A 23,542-nucleotide genomic window follows, 5' to 3' on the forward strand; every position below is an offset into this window, starting at 1 on the left:
ATGAAAATGGACTAAAGGATTAGCCTATGGATTATGAAAACAACAAAAAGATATGTGAAAATGCCAGAGGAGAAATGACTAGAGACAGTGTTGTTTAACTCACTGACCATGACCCATGAGTTCTTCTTACCTTTGTTCAGTAGAAAAGTCTCCCTCTCTAAAGTGTATAGGATAGTCCATAGACTTGTCACTCTTCATGGACACACAGCTGGGTACAGGGGAGGCTGGTCTCTCCTGCTTGATTGGGCTTCAACACAACAGAGACAAACATTACATCTCTCATCTGCTCTGATCTCAGATGGGAAACATAAGAAGAGTTCCAAAACGCAACATATCACTTTACAGAAATGAGCTTTTATTGTTTAAAGAAATGATGTATTAATTATTACATCTCTCACAGACAAGGATTTGTTTAAAATCTATCACTTGATGGTTTCATTTCAGAGAGACAAAAAATCATGTTTTTTTTTGCAAAATGTTATATATCTCCCTCACTCTCAAATGTGACCGACCGGCTCAATTTGGTAATTAACTAAATAACTACATATATAGTGATTTTGGTTTATGTCAGTTTAATTGTTTGTTATGGTATAAGTTGTTATTTTATGATTGTAAGTGATAACATTTGGTTTCTGTGGACAAAACATGAGATTACAGTAAACACACACAAACACACAGACACACAGACACACACACACACACCACACACACACACACACACACACACACACACACACACACACACACACACACACACACACACACACACACACACACACACACACACACACACAGGGAATGTGGTGTTTGTTTAATATTGTTTTAGGACTATGAAAATGGACTAAAGGATTAGCCTATGGATTATGAAAACAACAAAAATAAATGTGAAAATGGGAGAGGAGAAATGACTAGAGACAGTGTTTTTAACTCACTGACAATGAGTTCTTCTTACCTTTGTTCAGTAGAAAAGTCTCCCTCTCTAAACATTATAGGTCGATACATAGACTTATCACTCTTCATGGACACACAGCTGGATACAGGGGAGGCTGGTCTCTCCTGCTTGATTGGTCTTCAACACAACAGAGACAAACATTACATTTCTCATCTACTCTGATCTCAGATGGGAAACATAAGAAGAGTTTCATTCCAAAACGTTATACATTACTTTTCAGAAATGTTGGTAAATGAGATTTTATTGTTTAAAGAAATTCTGAAAGATATTGGTGTGTTTTTCACTGTCTAATCATATCATGGGGTTGTTCAATGACATGTATTTGGTTAAAATCTATCACTAGATGTTTTTTTCTTCTAAATACTATATATCTCCCTCACTCTCAAATGTGACCGATTTACAATAGTACATCTATATCTTTTTTGGGGGGGGGGGGGGTTAGAAGGATTACTTTATCCTATCCTAGGTATTCCTTAAAGAGGTGGGGTTTCAGGTGTCTCCGGAAGGTGGTGATTGACTCCGCTGTCCTGGCGTCGTGAGGGAGCTTGTTCCACCATTGGGGTGCCAGAGCAGCGAACAGTTTTGACTGGGCTGAGCGGGAACTGTGCTTCCTCAGAGGTAGGGGGGCCAGCAGGCCAGAGGTGGATGAACGCAGTGCCCTTGTTTGGGTGTAGGGACTGATCAGAGCCTGAAGTAACGGAGAATGTAGACAGAAGGGCTAAAACGGACATGATTGATCTGAGGGGGAGATCTTTGATCCATTTAGAAAGGTTTTTTGCATCAAGTAAGATATTTTATATTATGTAAAGTAGGCTAGGTTATAATGTATAGTAGTGGGTTGTTAGTGATATGCACATCAAGGTCTATACCTCGCCTATAGCCTACATATCATAGATGACCAGCCTAAACCTGTTCAGGTCAGTTCACATAATGTTATAGGCCTACCAGTAGCAGGACAGAGCATCTACACTATATATACACAAGTATGTGGACACCCCTTCAAATTAGAAGATTCGGCTATTTCAGCCACACCCATTGCTGACAGGTGTATAAAATCGAGCAGACCGCCATGCAATCTCCATAGACAAACATTGGCAGTAGAATGACCCGTACTGAAGAGCTCAGTGACTTACAATGTGGCATCGTCATAGGATACCACCTTTCCAACAAGTCAGTTCGTCAAATTTCTGCCCTGATAGAACTGCCCCGGTCAACTGTAACTGCTGTTATTGTGAAGTGGAAACGTCTTGGAGCGACAACGGCTCAATAGTGAAGTGGTAGGCCACACAAGCTCACAGAACGGGCCGCCGAGTGCGGATAAATATGGTCTGTCCTCGGTTGCAACCCTCACTACCGAGTTCCAAACTGCAACGTCAGCAAATTAACTGTTAGTCGGAAGCTTCATGAAATTAGTTTCCATGGCCGAACAGCCGCACACAAGATCACCATATGCAATGCCAAGCATCAGCTTGAGTGGTGTAAAGCTCGCCACCATTGGACTCTGGAGAAGTGGAAACGTGTTCTTGGAGTTTTGAATCACGCTTCACCATCTGGCAGTCCGACAGACGAATCTCATTTTGGCGGATGCCAGCAAAACGCTTCCTGCCTGAATGCATTGTGCCAACTGTAAAGTTTGGTAGCGGAGGAAAAATGGTCTTGGGCAGTTTGTGGAAGGAAGGCCCTTTCCTGTTTCAGCATGACAAAGGTCAATACAGAAATGGCTTGTCAAGATCGGTGTGGAAGAACTTGACTGGCCTGCACAGAGCCCTGACCTCAACCCCATCGAACATCTTTGGGATTAATTGTAACGCTGACTGCGGGCCTGGCCTAATCACCCAACATCAGTGCCCGACCTCCCTAATGCTCTTGTGGCTGAATGGAAGCAAGTCCCTGCGGCAATGTTCCAACATCTAGTGGAAAGCCTTCCCAGAAGAGTGGAGGCCGTTATAGCAGCAAACTGGGGGACCAACTCCATATGAATGCATATGATTTTGGAATGAGATGTTTGACTAGCAGGTGTCCACATACTTTTGGTCATGTAGTGTATATAGCCTAATCTAAATCAAATCAAATCAAATGTTATTGGTCACAATGTCTGAGCGGCATAGACTTAGATACAGTAGAATAGTGTAGAATACAGTATATATATATATATATGAGATGAGTCATATATATAGACTAAGATACAGTAGAATAGTATAGAATACAGTATATACTTATGAGATGAGTAATACATAGACTAAGATACAGTAGAATAGTATAGAATACAGTATATACATATGAGATGAGTAATACATAGACTAAGATACAGTAGAATAGTATAGAATACAGTATATACATATGAGACGAGTAATACATAGACTAAGATACAGTAGTATAGAATACAGTATATACATATGAGATGAGTAATGCAATATATTTATAGCCGAGGCCAGATACTTTTCACAACATTTCCAACAGAGACCATCAGGTTGGTCGGCATGATTAGTGATCATACTGTACCTCAAACCTACTTTGACTGTTGAATGTCTGACGACGACCTAACTTTATAATAGTTTGTAGCCTACCTACCAGAATCTGCCCGTCTTTCTTTCAAATCAACACACGTATCTGTCTTCTAATGCAGTGGTGTAAAGTACTTCAGTAAAAATACTTTAAAGTACTACTTATGTAGTTTTTGGGGAATCTGTCCTTTACTTTACTATTTATATTTTTAACAACTTTTACTTTTACTTCAATACATTCATGAAGAAAATGATGTACTTTTTACTCCATACATTTTCTCTGACACCCAAAAGGACATTTTGAATGCTTAGCAGGACAGAAAATTGTTCAATTTGATCACTTATCAAGAGAACATCCCTGGTCATCCCTACTGCCTCTGATCTGGTGGACTCACTGATCTGGTGGACTCACTGTCAATCACCACCGCGTCCGTGTGTGGCAACCTCTTCAGTACCTGCAAACTGAGACGAGGATATCGGTCTGTGATATCGCAAAGTGATTCACCAGTGGGAGTCATCGGGTCAGTTGCTGGACTGACGCCATTAGTGTCATTGTAAGGGTTGACAGTCCCCCACAAAGCAGAAGGTGTATCATCGGAAGCAGAGTATACTCTGCGCATCAATGTTTTTCTTGCTGAGACGGCCGCAGTGCTTGTGGAAGTGTCCGAAGGGCAAGAGAAGTTCATCTCAACTACCGTATTGCACGACTGCAAGGAGGAGAGAAGTTGCTTATTCACAGAGACAGCTGGCTCGAAATCATGAAAAGAATGGTCAATCAGATTGGCTGATGGAATGTGTCGAGATATCGTAATATCTCCTTGGATCGGATTCTGCACCAAGAGGTTTCTAAACGTCTTTTTCCCAAGGGGTGCTTTCGACAGATACCCCTAGCGTTAGGGGAAGACAGTGTGGTCAGTGAAGGCACTGTGGCCTGTGACCATACCTGGTTGGTTTTCCAATCCATCAATGGGAGTAACCGATCCATCAAGTCTGCTCCAAGTAGCAGGGTTACAGTTTTGAGGCTGGTAACATACACAGGGTGAACAAGCGATACGTCCTTGAAGTGTAGTTTCAGCATGACTCTCAATGTGAGAGGCGAGGTAGTCTGAGTGACCCCTCGAAGTGTAGTGTCGCATCGTTCCACTTTTAACCAACATTTAGTAGGCTTCAAAGCCCTTTTGAGATCATCGAACAATGTTTGAGAGATGAGTGATATTGTCGCACCCGAATCAATTAGCGCATGACAAGTTAAGCAGTCCTCCAGGACTGTTTCCAGGTATGGCCGTTTAGATTCGTGGTTAGTGGACATATTCCCCACAAAGTGGAGTGGTCGTTCGCAACGACGTGATGTGCCATTTCTGTTCAAGGTGGAAGCAGATTGACTTTTCCGATTTTGATTGGACTTGGCTTTAACGAAGCATTTGACCTTTTTCTTCGCAACCTTTGTATCAGAGTCTATAGACAAAGCTTGTTTCTTGATCCAAAGGGCCCTGGATAGGGTCTTGAATGAGAGTGGGAGAAATTTGAACTTTAACGTCCTTGCTATGGGTGTTAATTCCTGCAGACCTGGTGTCCGGTAATTCCTCGTCTAGTCCTTGTGACTTATCTTTTACCCTTTTCTCAAATGTTTCTCGCTTTAGTTCTTCATGAAGTGGAACTTCTGGGGAACATTGGTCTACGTTTTGATCGTCCCTCAACCCTTTGTTACCCTTGTGCTCTGACACTTTGTGTGAGTTGGGTGCAGGAATGTAGCGAACAGGTCGATTGTAGTTGTTTTGAAGGCGACGTACTTTACAGTTATTTTGACCGCGGCGGTTATTGGAATCATGGTTTCGTGGTAGAAACTGTTGTTGTGCGTCATCTCTCGATGCTCCAATACCTGATAATGTACCCTCTAACTGGAGTGAGTGCTCCTGGTCAAACTTCAAAACCAAGTGGTCAGGGCTCTTAGCGTTGCGAGCTTGTGATGCCTCAAAAGCTGTGCTTGCAAGCTCTCTGAGTTGTAAGATAGGCAAGCCAACGTGGGCTGCAGGGCCCAAGTAGGTAATGAAGGTGGGATACATGTTCGACAAAGACATTTGTTTGAATGGTAACAGCTCTTCCATTCCTGTTTCCGTGAGTAGGCCAAAGTAAGCTGAACGAAGCCTATGATAGAAAGCTTGTGGGTGTTCGTTCCGAGCTTGTTTGACCGTGTTAGCCAGTGAGCTATCGCGTTTGCGAGTCGCAGAACCACTGAATTCTAATTTCAAAGCTGTGGCAAGTTTAGCGTAGTCATTTAGCACGTGTTGCTGTGGTAGACGAATGAACCTTGTCACGTGTCTATTCGACGTTCACTTCAACAGGTAAACCCTGTCAGAACCCGTAGCATTCGGGTAGCCACCCAACGCATCCTCTATGTCAGCTAGGAACGTCTCAGTATCGTTTGGCTGACCTGGAACGGGGTCAAAGGTGGGGAAATTCTTGACGAGTTTGTCAAGGTATTCCGCGCCAAGCTGGCGGAGAGGGTTGGCTTCATCCTGTGGAGAAATTGGGGCCGAAAGGCCAAGAGGAGAAGCCAAGCTTTGGCTTTGTTGGCCAAGAGGCTCCATATTACTCAGTGCCGAATGGCCAAGAGGAGAAGACTGAAGGACACATGATGGAGGCAATGTCTGAAACCTATCGTCATCACTCCTTTGAGTACCAGACTCCGGTTGCTTGGATGGATAGTCATGCTGTAAAACGTGACCATTCTGGACTTCCTCCAGATGGTACCTAAGGGTGGTATTCTGCTGCATTGCAGAGTCCACTAGAGCGCTTAGAGTACCGATTTTGGACACGTGAGTGTCACCTCTGCTCTTTTCAGTCTCAAACTTATCTGTCATGGTTTGCAGATAGAGGTCTTGAGTACGGAGCGAGAGATTCAGTGATGAGATTTCCTCTGCTTGCTTAGAAATCAATATTTCCATCCTCATCACCTGAGTTCTCTCATCATTCATTTGGTCAGCGACTTCAATAAGTTCTGCTGATTTGTCATCCAACTTTGTCATTGTGTTCATTAACTGATCGTCTTTGGTCTGCAGAATTTGGAGTAGAACATTGTTACCTTGAGTAACGTTCAACAAAACTGCCTGCATGTTATCAAATTGTGCGCTCCTGTTTATAGATAACTCGACAGATTTATCTAGTTTGGAGTGGACTACATCGTATTTAGTTTTGGCTAAATCGAGTTGTTCCTGGAGACAACGATTTTGTTGAAGAGTTTGTGCTCGTTCATCGTCATAAGTATTTGCAATTACTTTTAATTGTTCAGATTTCAAACGCAGTTCCTCGACTAGCCGAATGTTTTCATTTCCTGCTTTTGTCAATAATTGCTCAGTTCTCTCCACCTGTGCCCTCATGTTAGCCATGTCTTGCACGTGCTTCAGCTGTTATTAATTAGCGGAGGAGTGGTTTACCACCTCCTTTGATAGCTAGCACATTATTTTGAGGAAAAATGTTCCTATTTTTTTTTCAATGTTTGGGCTTGGAATTCATTGGAAGCTGCAAAGACAAGTTTAATCTATTTATAGATGTTGACGAACCATCAGTACTGTACCAGTAATGTGGAAGTTGGACGTGAATGAATTTGCAAAAGCAAATTGAATTAATTAATCAATGCCAATGATTAATCCTACCTGGGTAGGCTATCTGGGTATTAAACTTGAATTAACCTGAGAGGTTGCTTCATCCAGGTTAATATGAGAAGTTTAAAAGTGTCTCATTTGATTGGAAGAACATTAAGGTATGTTCAACAATTTAACTTATTAAATTGAATGAGACGATAATCCATACAATCTCCATTGATTGGATTTCATAAGTGTAAACAGTAGATCAAATGTTGGGAACACTCCCCACTATGGTACACTTCTTCCTTGGGCCGAAGCCACATGGGATTCCCGCTGGGGCGGGACTTCTGTCAGTACTGGATTACTGAATGGGTTTTTACAAAAACCACATTTTACTGATTGATCCATTTTAATGATAAATCAAACCTGTATAAGCTATTTGGGATTTAAACTTTAATTAACCTGAGAGGTTAATGGTTAATGTGGTTAATGTGGAAAAAAGATTACAATGTCTCATTTAGAAAACTCATCAATTTGGATATTATTTAAAAGATCCACTTGAGAATGTAAATCTGGCAATTTCACTTATTAGTTCAACTGAATAAGACATCGATATCCGTCTAGATATCATGAGTAACGACTTGAGTGTCACCTGACTAATTCTTCTTGTATGCAACGTTGTAGGCAACATTATTGGCAAGGGACTTGATTCCTACTATGCCAATGTCACACTTGTCGTTAGGAAAGGAGGACCAAGGCGCAGCTGGTATGTGGATACTCATATTATTTAATGAAATATGCAAAGCATCCACAGGAAAACAAACAATCAACGATACTCACGACACGAACAGTGTGGCAGGCTAAACAAGCAGTGCTCACAAACAACTACCCACAACCCCAAAGAAAAACACACACTACTATATAGGACTCCCAATCAAAGGCAACTCAACACACCTGCCTTCAATTGGGAGTCCAATCACCAACACAACACTTAACACACACAAAAACCCTGCCACATCCTGACCAAAACTAACACAATTACGCCCTCTGCTGGTCAGGACGTGACAGTACCCCCCCCTCAAGGTCCAGACCCCGGAATGCACCTAAAAGAAAAAACAAACCCCCAAACAACAAAAAATATCCCCCTAAACAATAAGGGAGGGAAGGGAGGGTGGCTGCCGTCAACGACGGCACTGTGCTACACCCTCCCTCCCCAACCCACCTCTCCTAGAGGTGGCTCAGGTGCAGGACGTGGACCTCGCTCCACCTTCGGCGTCGCCCACTTCGGTGGCGCCGATAGCTGCGCCGGGCAGACGGGCCACTTGGGCTGACCCTGGCAGACGGACCACTCTGGCTGGGCCGGAGGACATGCGGGCCACTCGGGCTGGACCGGAGGACAGGCGGGCCACTCGGGCTGGGCCAGAGGACAGGCGGGCCACTCGGGCTGGGCCGGAGGACAGGCGGGCCACTCGGGCTGGGCCGGAGGACAGGCGGGCCACTCGGGCTGGGCCGGAGGACAGGCGGGCCACTCGGGCTGGGCCGGAGGACAGGCGGGCCACTCGGGCTGGGCAGGAGGACAGACGGGGCACCCTGGCAGACTCGGGCAGTCGGGCCACTCTGGCATCTCCGGGCAGACGGGCCACTCTGGCGGCTCCTGACTAGTGGGCGGCTCTTGCGACATGACTGGCGGGCGGCTCTGGCGACTCATGACTGGCGGGCGGCTCTGGCGACTCATGACTGGCGGGCGGCTCTGGCGACTCATGACTGGCGGGCGGCTCTGGCGACTCATGACTGGCGGGCGGCTCTGGCGACTCATGACTGGCGGGCGGCTCTGGCGACTCTTGACTGGCGGGCGGCTCTGGCGACTCTTGACTGGCGGGCAGCTCTGGCGACTCTTGACTGGCGGGCAGCTCTGGCGACTCTTGACTGGCGGGCAGCTCTGGCGACTCTTGACTGGCGGGCAGCTCTGGCGACTCTTGACTGGCGGGCAGCTCTGGTGACTCTTGACTGGCGGGCAGCTCTGGCGACTCTTGACTGGCGGGCGGCTCTGGCGACTCTTGACTGGCGGGCAGCTCTGGCGACTCTTGACTGGCGGGCAGCTCTGGCGACTCTTGACTGGCGAGGCTGGGCTGACACACTAGACGCCTGATGCGTGGGGCTGGTACTGGACGTGCCAGCCTGGAGACACTCACCTCAGGGCTAGTGCGGGGAGCTGGCCTGGGGCTCCATTCCTGCCCCGCAAAACTGCCCTTGTGCCCCCCCCAAAAAAATTATTGGGGCTGCCTCTCGAGTTTACTTAACTCTTCCATAGCCCTGGAAACGCTCATCCTTAACTCCGCCCACGTCCATCCATCCATGCTGTTCTCCTGTGGCTCCCTCCTCTTCCGCTTCTTGGTCCTTTTGTGGTGGGTAGTTCTGTCACAATTGTCGTTAGGAAAGGAGGACCAAGGCGCAGCGGGTATGTGGATACTCATATTATTTAACCTCTATGGGACCGGCGGGACGAATTCGTCCCACCTACGTAACATCCACTGCCAGCCTGTGGCGCGATTTTCAAAATCTTCAAAATCCTATTACTTCAATTTCTCAAACATATGACTATTTTACAGCCATTTAAAGATAAGACTCTCGTTAATCTAACCACACTGTCCGATTTCAAAAAGGCTTTACAACGAAAGCAAAACATTAGATTATGTCAGCAGAGTACCAAGCCAGAAATAATCAGACACCCATTTTTCAAGCCAGCATATAATGTCACCAAAACCCAGAAGACAGCTAAATGCAGCACTCACCTTTGATGATCTTCATCAGATGACAACCCTAGGACATTATGTTATACAATACATGCATGTTTTGTTCAATCAAGTTCATATTTATATCAAAAAACAGCTTTTTACATTAGCATGTGACGTTCAGAACTAGCATACCCCCCGCAAACTTACGGGGAATTCGCTAACATTTTACTAAATTACTCACGATAAACGTTCACAAAAAGCATAACAATTATTTTAAGAATTATAGATACAGACCTCCTCTATGCACTCGATATGTCCGATTTTAAAATAGCTTTTTGGTGAAAGCACATTTTGCAATATTCTAAGTATATAGCCCAGGCATCACGGGCTCGCTATTTAGACACCCGGCAAGTTTAGCACTCACCATAATCATATTTACTATTATAAAAATGTCATTACCTTTTGTTGTCTTCGTCAGAATGCACACCCAGGACGTCTACTTCAATAACAAATGTTGGTTTGGTCCAAAATAATCCATCGTTATATCCGAATAGCGGCGTTTTGTTCGTGCGTTCCAGACACTATCCGAAATAGTAAAGAAGTGTCGCGCGCTTGGCGCAATTCCTGACAATAAAATTCAAAGTATTCAATTGCCGTACGTCGAAGCATGTCAACCGCTGTTTAAAATCAATTTTTACGTCATTTTTCTCGTAGAAAAGCGATAAAATTCCGACAGGGAATCTCCTTTTCGGCAAACAGAGGAAAAAATCCCAAAGGCGGGGGCGGTCGGGGTCACGCGCATAAGCTAGTGTCTCTTGATGGGCCACTTGAGAAAGGCGATAATGTGTTTCAGCCTGGGGCTGGAATGACGACATTCTCTTTTTTCCCGGGCTATGAGAGCCTATGGACGACGTGGGAAGTGTCACGTTAGAGCAGAGATCCTTAGTAAATGATAGAGATGGCAAAGAAGTTCCAGAAATGGTCAGACAGGCCACTTCCTGTAAAGGAATCTCTCAGGTTTTGACCTGCCATTTGAGTTCTGTTATACTCACAGACACCATTCAAACAGTTTTAGAAAATTTAGGGTGTTTTCTATCCATATGTAATAAGTATATGCATATTCTAGTTACTGAGTAGGAGTGGTAACCAGATTAAATCGGGTATGTTTTTTATCCAGCCGTGTCAATGCTGCCCCCTAGCCCTAACAGGTTAATGAAATATGCAAAGCATCCATGGGAAAACAAACAATCAACGATACTCACGACACGAACAGTGTGGCAGGCTAAACAAGCAGTGCTCACAAACAACTACCCACAACCCCAAAGAAAAACACACACTACTATATAGGACTCCCAATCAAAGGCAACTCAACACACCTGCCTTCAATTGGGAGTCCAATCGCCAACACAACACTTAACACACACAAAAACCCTGCCACATCCTGACCAAAACTAACACAATTACGCCCTCTGCTGGTCAGGACGTGACAGCCAAAGCTATTTAGAGTTGGTAAACGGGTGTGAAGAGTGTGTTGATATAACGGTAATATTGTCAACATTCTGCTTGTAACAATGATCAGAATTGGTAAAGAAAATATGCATTCCATTATATTAGGAAATAATTAAGAGTAGGCAAAGTGGTCGTGTCATGTTAACCTGTTGGGTCTAGGGGGCAGCATTTGCACGTCTGGATAAAAAAAATGTACCCGATTTAATCTGGTTACTAATCCTACCCAGTAACTAGAATATGCATATACTTATTATATATGGATAGAAAACACTCTAAAGTTTCCAAAACTGTTTGAATGGTGTCTGTGAGTATAACAGAACTCATTTGGCAGGCAAAACCCTGAGACATTTTCTGACAGGAAGTGGATACCTGATGTGTTGTATTGACTTTAAACCTATCCCATTGAAAAACACAGGGGTTTAGGAATATTTTGGCACTTCCTATTGCTTCCACTAGATGTCACCAGCCTTTACAAAGTGTTTTGAGTCTTCTGGAGGGAGATCTGACCGAACAAGAGCCATGGAACGATGATGGCCCATTAGACACCTTGCGCGCGAGTTCATGTTGGGTACCCTCGTTCCAATACGTTATAAAAGAGTATGCATTCGTCCACCTTGAATATTATTCATGTTCTGGTTAAAAAAGGCCCTAATGATTTATGCTATACAACGTTTGACATGTTTGAACGAACGGAAATATATTTTTTCCCCTCGTTCATGACGAGAAGTCCGGCTGGCTTACATCATGTGCTAACGAGACGGAGATTTTTGGACATAAATGATGAGCTTTTTTGAACAAAACTACATTCGTTATGGACCTGTGATACCTGGAAGTGACATCTGATGAAGAGAATCAAAGGTAATGGATTATTTACATAGTATTTTCGATTTTAGATCTCCCCAACATGACGTCTAGTCTGTATCGCAACGCGTATTTTTCTGGGCGCAGTGCTCAGATTATTGCAAAGTGTGATTTCCCAGTAAGGTTATTTTTAAATCTGGCAAGTTGATTGAGTTCAAGAGATGTAAATCTATAATTCTTTAAATGACAATATAATATTTTACCAATGTTTTCTAATTTTAATTATTTAATTTGTGACGCTGACTTGACTGCCGGTTATTGGAGGGAAACGATTTCCTCAACATCAATGCCATAGTAAAACGCTGTTTTTGGATATAAATATGAACTTGATAGAACTAAAAATGCATGCATTGTCTAACATAATGTCCTAGGAGTGTCATCTGATGGAGATTGTAAAAGGTTAGTGCATCATTTTAGCTGGTTTTATGGTTTTGGTGACCCTGTCTTTGACTTGACAAAACATTACACACAACTCTTGTAAATGTACTGTCCTAACATACTCTAAATTTATGCTTTCGCCGTAAAACCTTTTTGAAATCGTAAAACGTGGTTAGATTAAGGAGATGTTTATCTTTCAAATGGTGTAACATAGTTGTATTTTTGAAAAATTTGAATTTTGACATTTATTTGGATTCAAATTTGCCGCTCTTGAAATGCACCTGCTGTTGATGGAGTGCACCACGGGTGGCACGCTAGCGTCCCACCTAGCCCCAAGAGGTTAAAATGCTATCAAATGTCTTACATTGCAACGAGTACAGTCAGGGTGCTGTGGAACCCCTGCAGTACCTCCACAGACCCCGGATTGAGAACCCCTGATTTAGCAGATGCTCTTATCCAGAGAGATTTACAGTAAGTTCATTCATCTTAAGATAGGTAGCTGAGACAACCACATATCACAGCCAAATATACAGGATACGAACATTCCATTCCAGCTAAACAATGGATATATAGCATTTTGCAATTAATTACAAAAAAAATGATACACATCTAAAATCTATTAATACAAAATCTGAGAACAGTAATATTGAAGGTACCCATGCTTTGGGACTGTTCGGGCGGCATTCAGTGGTCGGCGTCACCAGTCTTCTAGCCATCGTCGATCCACTTTTAATTTTCCATTTGTTTTGTCTTGTTTTCCTACACACCTGGTTCTCATTTCCATCATTAAGTGTTGTGTATTTAACCCTCTGTTCCCCCCATGTCTTTGTGTGGAATTGTTTGTTGTAAGTGCTTGTGCTCATGTTTACTGGTGCGTGTCGGGTATTGTACCCATGTTGGTTTTTTCTTTATGACGTTGGATTTGAAATTAAACTGCTCCGTCTATTACCTAGATCTGCTCTCCTGTGTCTGACTTCCCTGCCACCAGTTACGCACCCCTTACAAGATTGGTTAAAAATAATGTTTGATATTTCTATATAATCAAACCATAAATATTATAGACCTACATGCAACAGTATGTATTGTGCTTTTGGCAGTGATTTATGTCTAATAATTATGTATAACAAGCGATACCATGTATGTCTGCATAGCATTTGCTCTTCATTTCGTCAGATTAACTCATGCTTATTTCTGAAGAGAAACAGGATTGGACTTGGACCTGTGGCTGACAAAAACAGGCGGAATTGATCTGACCACTGGAGGGCTGCTGGGTTCACATCCTCAAAACAATCACCATTCGTTGATCAGTACCACGTTGTTAAAAAATAATCCTAAATTATTATAGATGCTCTTATCCAGAGATTTACAGTAACTGCATTCATCTTCAGATAGCTATTTATTTAGGAAATAAACGTAATAAATTATTCATAAAATTGTCATATTACCTCTTAGCTTTGGTGTCATGTCCCCCAGAGAGATGTATTTTAGAGGCAGGGCCCCCCTCATCTCTCTCCCCAGAGAGACTCATTTTAGAGCACTGACCCCTGTAAACAGAGATCCAGCATGTTGGTTGTGGTCAACACAGTGACAACTAAACAGAGATCCAGCATGTTGGTTGTGGTTAACACAGTGACAACTAAACAGAGATCCAGCATGTTGGTTGTGGTCAACACAGTGACAACTAAACAGAGATCCAGCATGTTGGTTGTGGTTAACACAGTGACAACTAAACAGAGATCCAGCATGTTGGTTGTGGTTAACACAGTAACAACTAAACAGAGATCCAGCATATTGGTTGTGGTCAACACAGTGACAACTAAACAGAGATCCAACATGTTGGTTGTGGTCAACACAGTGACAACTAAACAGAGATCCAGCATGTTGGTTGTGGTTAACACAGTGACAACTAAACAGAGATCCAGCATGTTGGTTGTGGTTAACACAGTGACAACTAAACAGAGATCCAGCATGTTGGTTGTGGTTAACACAATGACAACTAATTATTGTTCTCATTTATTCATTATCTCTTTGAGAAATAAAACATTTACTAACAGACATAGAAACAGTCAGGTGATTTAATGCATCACATGTTGTGACATTTGATCTCCATGGTAACTGTCAATAATAATAATTTGTCACTGTTTGTTAAGGTAGTTATAGACAGAACAACAACAATAATAATAATAATAATAATAATAATAATAATAAGTCAATGTTTGTTAAGGTAGTTATAGACAGAACAGCAATAATAATAATAATAATAATAATAATAATAATAATAATAAGTCACTGTTTGTTAAGGTAGTTATAGACAGTACAGCAACAATAATAATAATAATAATAATAATAATTCACTGTTTGTTAAGGTAGTTATAGACAGTACAGCAACACACGAACATGTCTCACAATTATTTGTATTCACTAACAGTAGGCTATTTATTGTCTTTCAATCTGTTATTTTCTCAATGTATCTGAGAATATAGACAGAAGGGCTAAAACGGACATGATTGATCTGAGGGGGAAATCTTTGTCCTACCAGTAGCAGGACAGAGAATGTACTGTATATAACCTACATATCATAGATGACCAGTCTAAACCTGTTCAGATCAACATAATGTTATAGTCCTACCAGTAGCAGGACAGAGAATGTACTGTATATAACCTACATATCATAGATGACCAGTCTAAACCTGTTCAGGTCAGTTCACATAATGTTATAGTCCTACCACTAGCAGGACAGAGAATGTACTGTATATAACCTACATATCATAAATGACCAGTCTAAACCTGTTCAGATCAACATAATGTTATAGTCCTACCACTAGCAGGACAGAGAATGTACTGTATATAACCTACATATCATAGATGACCAGTCTAAACCTGTTCAGGTCAGTTCACATAATGTTATAGTCCTACCAGTAGCAGGACAGAGAATGTACTGTATATAACCTACATATCATAGATGACCAGTCTAAACCTGTTCAGATCAACATAATGTTATAGTCCTACCACTAGCAGGACAGAGAATGTACTGTATATAACCTACATATCATAGATGACCAGTCTAAACCTGTTCAGGTCAGTTCACATAATGTTATAGTCCTACCACTAGCAGGACAGAGAATGTACTGTATATAACCTACATATCATAAATGACCAGTCTAAACCTGTTCAGATCAACATAATGTTATAGTCCTACCACTAGCAGGACAGAGAATGTACTGTATATAACCTACATACCATAGATGACCAGTCTAAACCTGTTTAGATCAACATAATGTTATAGTCCTACCACTAGCAGGACAGAGAATGTACTGTATATAACCTACATATCATAGATGACCAGTCTAAACCTGTTCAGATCAGTTCACATAACGTTATAGTGCTACCAGTAGCAGGACAGAGCATCTACACTATATATACAAAAGTATGTGGACAGACCTTCAAATTAGTGGATTCACCTGTTGCTGACAGGTGTATAAAATCAAGCAGACCGCCATGCAATCTCCATAGACAAACATTAGCAGTAGAATGACCCGTACTGAAGAGCTCAGTGACTTTCAACGTGGCACCATCATAGGATACCACCAGAGAGAGTTAGCTTTAGCAGTGCGGAGAGCCTCCGTGACACAGAGAAGAGCAGTCTCAGTTGAATGCCCAGTCTTGAAACCTGACTGATTAGGATCAAGAAGGTCATTCTGAGAGAGATAGCAGGAGAGCTGGCCAAGGACAGCACGTTCAAGAGTTTTGGAGAGAAAAGAAAGAAGGGATACTGGCCTGTAGTTGTTGACATCGGAGGGATCGAGTGTAGGTTTTTTCAGAAGGGGTGCAACTCTCGCTCTCTTGAAGACGGAAGGGACGTAGCCAGCGGTCAAGGATGAGTTGATGAGCGAGGTGAGGAAGGTATATACATATGAGATGAGTAATACATAGACTAAGATACAGTAGAATAGAATACAGTATATAGATATGAGATGAGTAATACATAGACAGATACAGTAGTATAGAATACAGTATATACATATGAGATGAGTAATACATAGACAGATACAGTAGAATAGAATACAGTATATACATATGAGATGAGTAATACATAGACTAAGATACAGTAGAATAGAATACAGAATATACATATGAGATGAGTAATACATAGACTAAGATACAGTAGAATAGTATAGAATACAGTATATACATATGAGATGAGTAATACATAGACAGATACAGTAGAATAGTATAGAATACAGTATATACATATGAGATGAGTAATACATAGACAGATACAGTAGAATAGTATAGAATACAGTATATACATATGAGATGAGTAATACATAGACTAAGATACAGTAGAATAGGATAGAATACAGTATATACATATGAGATGAGTAATACATAGAGAGATACAGTAGAATAGGATAGAATACAGTATATACATATGAGATGAGTAATACATAGACTAAGATACAGTAGTATAGAATACAGTATATTTTCATATGAGATGAGTAATGCAATATATTTATAGCCGAGGCCAGATACTTTTCACAACATTTCCAACAGAGACCATCAGGTTGGTCGGCATGATTAGTGATCATACTGTACCTCAAACCTACTGTGACTGTTGAATGTCTGACGACGACCTAACTTTATAATAGTTTGTAGCCTACCTACCAGAATCTGCCCGTCTTTCTTTCAAATCAACACACGTATCTGTCTTCTAATGCAGTGGTGTAAAGTACTTCAGTAAAAATACTTTAAAGTACTACTTATGTAGTTTTTGGGGAATCTGTCCTTTACTTTACTATTTATATTTTTAACAACTTTTACTTTTACTTCAATACATTCATGAAGAAAATGATGTACTTTTTACTCCATACATTTTCTCTGACACCCAAAAGGACATTTTGAATGCTTAGCAGGACAGAAAATTGTTCAATTTGATCACTTATCAAGAGAACATCCCTGGTCATCCCTACTGCCTCTGATCTGGTGGACTCACTGATCTGGTGGACTCACTGTCAATCACCACCGCGTCCGTGTGTGGCAACCTCTTCAGTACCTGCAAACTGAGACGAGGATATCGGTCTGTGATATCGCAAAGTGATTCACCAGTGGGAGTCATCGGGTCAGTTGCTGGACTGACGCCATTAGTGTCATTGTAAGGGTTGACAGTCCCCCACAAAGCAGAAGGTGTATCAACTTAACAACTTTTACCTTTACTTCACTACATTCATAAAGAAAATGAAATACTTTTTACTCCGTACATTTTCCCTGACACCCAAAAGTACTCGTCACATTTTGAATGCTTAGCAGGACAGAAAATTGTCCAATTTGCACACTTATCAAGAGAACATCCCTGGTCATCTCTACTTCCTCTGATCTGGAGGACTCACTAAACACAAATGCTTCATTTTTAAATGATGTCTGAGTGTTGGAGTGTGACCAAGGCTATCCGTAAATTAAAATAACAAGAAAATTGTGCCGTCTTGTTTGCTTAAAATAAGGAATTTTTAATTATTACTACTTTACTTTTACTTTTGATGCTTATTAAGTATATTTTAGCAATTACATTTACTTTTGATACTTAATTATATTTGAAACCAAATACTTTTAGACTTCTACTGAAGTAGTATTTTACTGGGTGACTTTCACTTTTAATTGAGTCATTTTCTATGAAGGTATCTTTACTTTTACTCCAGTATGAGAATTGAGTACTTTTTCCACCACTGTTCTAACGTTCTAGAGACATATGAGCCACAGTTTCAACAGACATTTTGTAACTGCGTGGGCTACACAGTTACTTTCAGTTTCATATAAGGAAATAAAGCAACGGTCACTGGGGTGAATTCGTTTTGCATTGCCCGGCTCCCCGCGTGCGCAGAGTTTGCGCATTTTAGACCATTCCATTGGTCCTTAAAATAAAACTCCACTCACCTGTAGCACCGGGCCATGCAAAACGAACTTCCCACTGTCGCAGGGCACTGAGACGCAGAGTTCTAAACCCAGACGCGTTTCTTCAAGACATCTCTCTTACGTTATTTTAGCTAAACATATAATTTACTCGAAACCAAGTTTAGTTGTGTTTTTTTTCTCTCCAAAATATGAGTTACTGTAGGACTTTAATAATTGTTAACAGGCCTACAAACCCAAAAGGTTTTAATTTGAGAATGTTAATTTGTATGTCTCAAATATTAAACTGTCTTAAAATATTTGATGATTAGTTGAATCCGGTGTGTACGTGCTGGTAAGAACAAAAGGATTGAGAAACCCTGAGATAAACATAAAACCATATAATGTAAAAGCTCCTCCACCATCTTTACCAGACGTTTTACTGATAACATGTAGACCTACTGATTAGTTTCCACTTTGAAAACTGCTGTCTGTCAGCAACTCAGCTCAAGTAGCAGTTCTACTAACTAGTAATATCTCATTCCAGATATTCATTCTCTTACTCTGTCCATTAGAATAAATTATTGTTCAAAGATAGTTTTTAGTTTAGTTTTTAGTTTTTAGTTCTCTCCATATAGTGTTTTCTGCTCTGTCGTCTCAAAATGGATCCTGTACAAAAGAACAACTTTACTTTCTGTTTCAATCAGCCGTCTCCCCACCCTGATAGTAAAGTGTTTTATTGGTATCTTCCACTAGAGGGCAGTAAACACCTGCTGTAACTACACTTTATAACTATGTGTTCTGTTTCATACAGGCAGTGTCCCAGAGTTGGAGTACTGATCTAGGATCAGGTCCCTCCTCTCCATGTAATCTGATTCATTATGATCTAGGATCAGGTCCCCCCTCTCCATGTAATCTGATTCATTATAATCTAGGATCAGGTCCCCCCTCTCCATGTAATCTGATTCATTATGATCTAGGATCAGGTCCCCCCTCTCCATCTAATCTGATTCATTATGATCTAGGATCAGGTCCCCCCTCTCCATCTAATCTGATTCATTATGATCTAGGATCAGGTCCCCCCCTCTCCATGTAATCTGATTCATTATGATCTAGGATCAGGTCCCCCTCTCCATGTAATCTGATTCATTATGATCTAGGACCAGGTCCCCCTCTCCATGTAATCTGATTCATTATGATCTAGGATCAGGTCCCCCTCTCCATGTAATCTGATTCATTATGATCTAGGATCAGGTCTCTCCTCTCCATGTAATCTGATTCATTATGATCTAGGATCAGGTCCCCCCTATCCATGTAATCTGATTCATTATGATCTAGGATCAGGTCCCCCTCTCCATGTAATCTGATTCATTATGATCTAGGATCAGGTCCCCCTCTCCATGTAATCTGATTCATTATGATCTAGGATCAGGTCCCCCCTCTCCATGTAATCGGATTCATTATGATTTAAAATCAGGTCCCCCCTCTCCATGTAATCTGATTCATTATGATCTAGGATCAGGTCCCCCCTCTCGATGTAATCTGAGTCATTATGATCTAGGATCAGGTCCCCCCCTCTCCATGTAATCTGATTCATTATGATCAAAAAGGCTAAACTGACCCTAGATCAGCTCTCCTACTCTTTATGAATACTGTCACAGGTGACTCCTCAAGATGAGGCTCATGATTTATAAGTTATATTCTTTAAGAATCAATTAGTATCTTTATATAACAACAGTAACCAGAGGAGACTTCAGGGATCTCTTCGTCACACCTTTATATAACAACAGTAACCAGAGAGTGGCGCTAACAGTCAGTTGCATGCTGCAGCAGTAAATCATGACATTGTACCGAATCTTGCTTCAGTTTTTATTATAGTCCTTCTTCAAGACATCTCTTTTACATTATTTTAGCTAAATGTAGAATTTACTCAACCAGGTTTAGTTGTGTGTTTTTCCCTCCTTACTCTAGGACTATAATAATTGTTAACAGGCCTACAAACCCAAAATGTTTTAATTTGAGAATGTTCATTTGTATGCCTCAAATATTAAACTGTCTTAAAATATTTAATGATTAGTTGAATCAGGTGTGTAAGTGCTGGTAAGAACAAAAGGATTGAGAAACCCTGAGATAAACATAAAACCATATAATGTAAAAGCTCCTCCACCATCTTTACCAGACGTTTAACTGATAACATGTAGACCTACTGATTAGTTTCCACTTTGAAAACTGCTGTCTGTCAGCAACTCAGCTCAAGTAGCAGTTCTACTAACTAGTAATATCTCATTCCAGGTACTCATTCTCTTACTCTGTCCATTAGAATAAATTATTGTTCAAAGATACTTACTTTATTTTTCAATAATCTCCATATAGTGTTTTCTGCTCTGTCGTCTCAAAATGGATCCTGAACAAAAGAACAACTTTACTTTCTGTTTCAGCTCAGCCGCCTCCCGAGTGGTGCAGAGTCCCGCCTCTTGCGTCACTGCAGTACCTGGTTAGAGTCCAGGCTGCATGACTGGGAGTTCCATAGGGCGGCGCACAATTGGCACAGCGTCGTCAAGGTTTGGCCGGGGTAGGCCGTCATTGTTAATAAGAATTTGTTCTGACTTACCTAGTTAAATAAAAGTGAAATAAAAATAAAATATCTTCCACTAGATGGCAGTAAACACCTGCTGTAACCTGACTTTACAGGAGTATCAATATGATATAAACAGCTAAACTGATCTGAGATCAGCTCTCTTATGAAGACTGTCACAGGTTTACAGCAGTATCAATATGATATAATAAGCTAAACTGATCCGAGATCAGCTCTCCTATGAAGACTGTCACAGGTTTACAGCAGTATCAATATGATATAATAAGCTAAACTGATCCGAGATCAGCTCTCCTATGAATACTGTCACAGGTTTACAGCAGCTGACAGTTGCTACTTCATCGCTACTAACTCAAACTACCTTGGTTTAAATAAAGACAATATATGTAAAGATTAAAAGGTATATAACTTATCAATCATGAGCCTCATCTTGAGGAGTATGTGATTGGATGTTATAGACCCCCATCTGAACAGTTTATTTTCCCATAGAGACTAAAGGACTATGCTGTGGCCCTCACCATCTGGCCCATAGAGACTGAATGACTATGCACTCTACGCTGCACACCGCATCAACGGGGATGTGGTGGAGGGTAAACCCACGTAAACGCACTTACGCACCTTTTATTTGTAAAATAGCGTTTCCTCAACACTGTATTTTGTTAATTATCATTTACCACTTATTATGCGTTTCCAGCGTTAAGTCTAAATTCTATCGCGGAAACCGGGCCCAGGTTGGTCAGCATGATAAAGAATCATATCTCAAGCCTACTCTGTCTATTGAATGTCTGACTACGACCTAACTTTATAATAGTTATATGTAGCCAAGACTTACCAGAGTCTGTCCGTCTGTCCTTCAAATCAACACATTTATCCTGCTTCTAATGTTGCAGAGAAATGTGCGCTACAGTTTCTACAGTCAGTTTGTAACGGCGTAGACTACACCCTTACTTTCACTTTATATAACAATATTAACCAGAGGGTGGCGCTAACAGTCAGTTGCATGTGACATCAGTAACTCGTGACATTGTACCGAATCTTGCTTACATTTTTTTTTATAGTCCTTCTTTGAGACATCTCTCTTACATTATTTAAGCTAAACTTATCATTTACTCGAAACCAGGTTTAGTTGTGTGTTTTTTTAATCTCCAACATATGAGTTACTGTAGGACTATAATAATTGTTAACAGACCTACCAAACCCAAAAGGTTTTCATTTGAGAATGTTAATTTGTATGCCTCAAATATTAAACTGTCTTAAAATATTTAATGATTAGTTGAATCAGGTGTGTAAGTGCTGGTCAGAACAAAAGGATGAGAAACCCTGAGATAAACATTAAACCATATAATGTAAAAGCTCCTCCACCATCTTTACCAGACGTTTTACTGATAACATGTAGACCTACTGATTAGTTTCCACTTTGAAAACTGCTGTCTGTCAGCAACTCCGCTCAAGTAGCAGTTCTAACTAGTAATATCTCATTCCAGGTATTCATTCTCTTACTCTGTCCTTTAGAATAAATTAATGTTCAGAAATACTTACTTCATTTTTCAATAGTCTCCATATAGTGTTTTCTGCTCTGTCGTCTCAAAATGGATCCTGAACAAAAGAACAACTTTACTTTCTGTTTCAGCTCAGCCGCCTCCCGAGTGGTGCAGAGTCCCGCCTCTTGCGTCACTGCAGTACCTGGTTAGAGTCCAGGCTGCATGACTGGGAGTCCCATAGGGCGGCGCACAATTGGCACAGCGTCGTCAAGGTTTGGCCGGGGTAGGCCGTCATTGTTAATAAGAATTTGTTCTGACTTACCTAGTTAAATAAAAGTGAAATAAAAATAAAATATCTTCCACTAGATGGCAGTAAACACCTGCTGTAACCTGACTTTACAGGAGTATCAATATGATATAAACAGCTAAACTGATCTGAGATCAGCTCTCCTATGAAGACTGTCACAGGTTTACAGCAGTATCAATATGATATAATAAGCTAAACTGATCCGAGATCAGCTCTCCTATGAAGACTGTCACAGGTTTACAGCAGTATCAATATGATATAATAAGCTAAACTGATCTGAGATCAGCTCTCCTATGAAGACTGTCAGATGGTTAACAGCAGTATCAATATGATATAAACAGCTAAACTGATACGAGATCAACTCTCTTATGAAGACTGTCACAGGTTTACAGCAGCTGACAGTTGCTACTTCATCGCTACTAACTCAAACTACCTTGGTTTAAATAAAGACAATATATGTAAAGATTAAAAGGTATATAACTTATAAATCATGAGCCTCATCTTGAGGAGTATGTGATTGGATGTTATAGACCCCCATCTGAACAGTTTCTTTTCCCATGCTGTGGCCCTCACCTCGCTCATCAACGCATCCTTGACCGCTGGCTACGTCCCTTCCGTCTTCAAGAGAGCGAGAGTTGCACCCCTTCTGAAAAAACCTACACTCGACCCCTCCGATGTCAACAACTACAGGCCAGTATCCCTTCTTTCCTTTCTCTCCAAAACTCTTGAACGCGCCGTGCTTGGCCAGCTCTCTT

General features: G+C 41.2%; 1 protein-coding gene and 1 long non-coding RNA gene across 2 annotated transcripts in view; one reads left to right on the forward strand and one right to left on the reverse strand.

The window, feature by feature from the left end:
* The window catches only part of LOC123733406 (NLR family CARD domain-containing protein 3-like), a 121,283-nt gene that overhangs the window by 36,568 nt on the left and 61,173 nt on the right, over positions 1-23,542 (forward strand). The window lies entirely within an intron of this gene.
* LOC123733373 (uncharacterized) lies at positions 131-22,990 on the reverse strand. The gene is made up of 4 exons (XR_006763747.2): positions 20,754-22,990; positions 13,969-14,067; positions 953-1,069; positions 131-247 (listed from the first exon to the last, which is right to left on the reverse strand). It is a non-coding gene; the product is annotated as an uncharacterized LOC123733373 (long non-coding RNA).

The sequence above is a fragment of the Salmo salar genome, unplaced genomic scaffold (genome assembly GCF_965601325.2).
Source record: "Salmo salar unplaced genomic scaffold, fSalSal1 ptg000257l, whole genome shotgun sequence".
Classification (NCBI taxonomy): Eukaryota; Metazoa; Chordata; class Actinopteri; order Salmoniformes; family Salmonidae; genus Salmo; species Salmo salar.